Below are 5,314 nucleotides of genomic sequence, written 5' to 3'. Positions count from 1 at the left end.
TGGATCAATCTTCTTTCCAATTGCCTACAAATAAAAACAATTGAACCCTATTCCAAAAATACTTCAATTGAAAAAGCCCCAAAGTTGTGGCAACAATTGAATAAATTATATAGCAATTGTAATTATTTATCAATTCACATTGAAAACAATCTAAATTGCGAAAAGTAGTACAATATACCTTAATTTTTTTCCTTACAAACTCCATAAAACAACTCCAAATCTACCTATTACAAACCTCAAATTCAGTTTGGACGCAGATGTGCGTTTGTTGAGTTTATATATGCAAAGGGAGGAAAATCGTGGTTAATTGGGAATTAGCGGTTGAATTAATGAAGGGTATAGCGGTCCATAGGAAAAAAAATTGACAGAAAACGTGATTTGATGGTAATTCTAAATGCTGGACAAATCAAGGTGGAAAAGTTACACAAAAATAACTTGGGGTGGTCAAAATTGAAACTAGTATAAGCTATGGTGGCAATCACCAAAAAATCATATTAAAAAAAATAAAATTAACAAAATTTGACATATACATGCTACAATATTCCCATTAGTTCAGGTTTATTAGCCACATGCATAATCTATTTTTGGATGTTTTGGAAAAAGTTCTCCTTTCTAAAAATAGTGATGTTTTAGAGTGTAATTTTGTCTGTCTTAAATATTTTCATGACTCGCTTAAGCAGTTGTAATATTTTTTGATGCCCAATCCTTTTACAATGACTAACAAACATAAGCGTTTTTCATTGTAAAAGACGTTTCTATCACCATAAACAACTTAATATATACTCTCTCTCTATTTTTTTACTTGTTACATTATTTTTGCGCAGTTTTCAAAATGTTTTTTTAACATTCATATCTCTTATTCCTTTTAATAAAAACTTATAAAATTTTAATATTATGAATCTACACATAAAGAGTCAAGATGAATCTAAGAGCACCATTATTCATGATCTGAAACAAAGATCATCCCACCCTCTTTCTAACTTTCGCTCTCTAAAAAATAACATTCTACAATCTTTTTCTACATATCTTAACCATGAACAAAAAAAAGATATCCCAACTCATTTTTCCTCTTTCTCTCTTATTTTTTGACCCCACCCAACTACTTTTCTCTCTCTTACTCTTTACTTTTTATTTTTTTGAAGTGTAAAAAAAAAATTATATAAAATACGCAAAATTAGAGAAAACAAGTAAATAGCTGAATTTTTTTTTATCCAAAATATAGCAAAAATAGGTCTCTATTTATAGAACTCGGAAAAATAGAGCTATTGGTATTTTTGAATTTTTTTTTCAATTTGTATTTTTTAAAATAAAATCGTTGGAAATTTAATAACAATTACTAAATTCTAAAATTCAGTCAGAATGTGACATTTGACATCACTCATCCCACAATCTTATTCACCATTTCACTCACCCCATACAAAATTTTCAGCTCAATCAACCCATGATCTTATTTTCATTCATTATTGAGAGCATCTTTTTTAAGATCATCCACTTGATCTTTGTTTTCAATCACCACTAAGGGTGCTCTAACAATACCATACATGATTATATTTTTGCTTATAAAGAATCAAAGTAATCGGTGAAAGTTGGTTGTTTGATTTTCCTAAATAGAAATGTAGCAAGTAAAAAAATACGGAAGGAGTATTTGCCATGGAACATGGTCGTCTTAAATTGGTTGGGTCCCTGGTGCTAATTATTGACATTAGTCTCTGAAATTAAAATTATTATGCTTGATTATATTACATAATTATCCATTAACTATAGAACTATCATAAAATACTAATTTTTCCAAAAAAAAATACGTACTTAAAGCATGAGTAGATATAATGTGGCTAAAACAAGCAACCAAAAATTATCAAGTTTTGGCCTCTCTTGAATTAAAGGCCCTATGTTGTAGAAGATGACCCTGCCACAGAAAACTCATCATTTTTAATCATAGGGATTGAGAAAATTATCAAATATGACAACTAATTCATGACAGATTGAGTGATGAATGTGTTTTATAGTGATATTATAATTAGCTAAATAGCTCTAATGACTACAATTATTATTTTCTTAGGTTGAAGGGTTTGGGCAAGGAATGAAAGCTACAGATCTCCTAATGTCTGTTACATTTTCGTTAGAAACCGCGAAGCACGAAATCGAGGAGCTAGCTAAAAATGCAATGGATGAAGTAACAAAATTGTTCACAGAAGGAGAACCCCTATGGCAACATGATCTGGATAGAGGAATAGAGGTGTTAAACATGGTTGAGTATGAAAGAAAATTTAGTTCTAAATTAGATAACACATTGGACGAGATTATTAGGATGATATCAGTGGATGCTCCCTTAAACTCTCCTGACTTAGATGGAATTATCACTAATAATAATAATATCAATAATGATAATAAAGAGCCATCAAGGAAAGAAGACACTGTTATGCAGGAACAAAGATCATTACAGGTTCATCATGCTTCAAGAGAAGTTGGTTATGTCCAACTGCCTCCGATAAGCGTTGTCGAAATCTTAATGGATGTGGTATGTCATACTCCCTCTGTTCATCTATGGCTGGTTATCATTTACGTGGTTTAAATAAATAACTAGTATTTTGGCACGAGCCACGCTCTAGGTTAGTTACGTTACCAAATATATTATTATTCATAAATTTCATAATTGATTCTATTAGCTTTTTGTAATATATTGTTTGGTGCAAAATTGAAAAATGGACGTCATGGCATCATAAGTTGTTAAAAGAAATATCTAAGGAACTGGGGATAATAATAACAATTTCGATGGAATTTGGATAAGAGAATGTTATTATAGTACTTAATAAAAAGGTTCAAATCAACAAGCTTGTCTACATATTTTTATACTTACTAATTATAAGACTTTATTACGTTTTACTTTGAAACATTAAGTATTCAAATTGTAATAGATTAGTGGTTAAACTCTCACATTTCGTATCAGAGATCATGTGTTCGAATTATAATAACAATGTAGAATGACACGTGGCACCACTCCTGTAATAGGAACGTCTTTTAATATATTTGTGTATAGATGAGGAAAAATGTGAGCAGTGAACGATAATAATATAGAAACGGAAAAAGATTTCGACTACTTACTTAACAGTTCCTAATGAATAAAGATAAAAGGTTTATTAACTTTATTAATGGTAGTAGCTAGGGGTGGCAATGAGATGAGACAACTCGCGATGTACTCGAACTCAAGCTCGACTCGAGATGTTGGTGAGTCGAGTTGAGCAACTCGATACTCAACTCGAAAACTCGTGAGAAGCTCGAATACCTAATGATCAATAGCAAAATACCTAAATTCAACATGTTTCTACCTTATTGTTGCTTGTAACATGAGACACTTGCAAGCTACTCGAAATCTACTCGGTCAAAGCTTGACTCAGTCAATGCTCGGTCAAAACTCGACTCGAGATGCTGGTGAGTCGAGTTGAGCAACTCGATACTCAACTCGAAAACTCATGAGAAGCTCGAATACCTAATTATCAATAGCAAAATACCTAAATTCAACATTTTTCTACCTTATTGTTGCTTGTAACATGAGACACTTGCAAGCTACTCGAAATCTACTCGGTCAAAGCTCGACTAAGTCAATGCTCGGTCAAAACTCGACTCGAGTGAGCTCAACCCAACTCAAACTCGACTCGAAATGCTAACGAGTCGAGTCGAGCTAGCTCAAACTCAAACTCGAACTCGAACTCGAACTCGACTCGCATCATTGACACCCCTAGTAGTAGCATCGATCAATATACACTTTGCGCTCTACTAAATAGTTAGCGGATTAGCGTATTTTTTATCAAGAAAGTGGCATAAGAGTACACTTATTTTATGGCAAGCCATAAGCTCTTGATTCTCATTCATGTTCTTCACCGAAAGTTTAATGCATGTAGTTTATTATTATCCCTCCATCTCTTTGTGTCTTCCCATGTACATTTTTTTTTTGGTCTGGTCTCAAAATGATCTTCTTATGCCTATATTATATTTTTCTCAATTTGGTAAATAAAATTTTGACTTTTACACCAAGGAAAATTACACCTTTGCCCCATCAAATGGATCAATAACAATAGTAATAAGTAGTATTACTAGCTAGTTGAATTTATCCTAGTTAAATAATTTTTCATGATTTTGAACCAAAATCAAGTTTCTAAGTATGCTACTTATCTTCAAGTACCGAGGATCCAATACGGGTACTTGAGGTGAAATGAAAAGTCCTAAAAAAAATAGCTTTTGAAAGTTGAGGTTTTTAGCAGTAATGAAATATTAATGGCTGTACGTGTGTTCTTATAGAGACTCTGGTCATTTGTGTTTTCTGAAATGCTGTCAAGGGCTACGGTTCTTGGAATTATTTCAACCGGAGCACTAGGAACGCCTGATGGAGCTTTGCAAATGGTAATTCAATTTCTCATTCTTTATTACATTAATACTTCATATCTTAGGACGGCTATAATATCTCAAAACATTATATTAAAATTTGGTTGTGATTTGTATAGATGAGGATGGAATACCATGCTCCCTCTCCTTTTCTGTCTACAAGGCAGAGTTGCTTTGCTAGATATTGCAAAGGGTTGTCCACCAACAGTTGGGCAATAGCAGACATTTCTTTGGAAAAGTTGATGGAAAATCCGCTCATGAACTGCAAAAGGAGACCTTCTGGATGCTTAATCCAAGGCTTACCAGATGGCAACACTCAGGCAAGGTTTCAAAACAACCAACAACTACTCTAGACTCTAGAGGGTGGAATGAATATGTCAATTGGCAGTTAGTTGTTGGTTGTTTCACTTGGCTGGTATTACAAGCTATTCTTATTAACGTTGCTTAAATTAGTTGTTTGATCATTGACGGTTTATATATTTGTTTAGTATAACCACCTAAAAAGCAAAAGTTAAAGAGCCACTACAAAAGGTAGTGAAAAAGTTGCTTTATAATTGTTTGAAAAATCAATTGTCAAATACAATTTTAGCTATTTAAATACATGTCCGAGTCAAAAGATAATGAAAAATCCACCTAAAGTTCATTTACAAAATTAAACACCCTTATGTTTTGTTTTGCAAGACATATGTCATTTTTAATGGAAAGTAAAATAATTTCATGGAAAACATTTTTCAGGGGAAATGATAAGTGTTGTCTAGTTTTTTTTTTTTTTTTTTGCTAGGTTCCACACAAGAAAAGTAATAAAGAAATTAAAAGAAAAAATAAAAAGGTAAAACATAGGGAAGAAAATGTGGCTTCCCTCTCTTCAAAAAGAAATTATTTTCGTTTGATGGGGGACTATTTTTAATCTTTTGAAAGAACTATATTAATTCCA

The sequence above is a fragment of the Beta vulgaris genome, chromosome 7 (assembly GCF_026745355.1).
Source record: "Beta vulgaris subsp. vulgaris cultivar EL10 chromosome 7, EL10.2, whole genome shotgun sequence".
NCBI lineage: Eukaryota > Viridiplantae > Streptophyta > Magnoliopsida > Caryophyllales > Amaranthaceae > Beta > Beta vulgaris.
The sequence above is the reverse complement of the archived record's forward strand: the minus strand, read 5'-3'. Positions refer to the sequence as shown.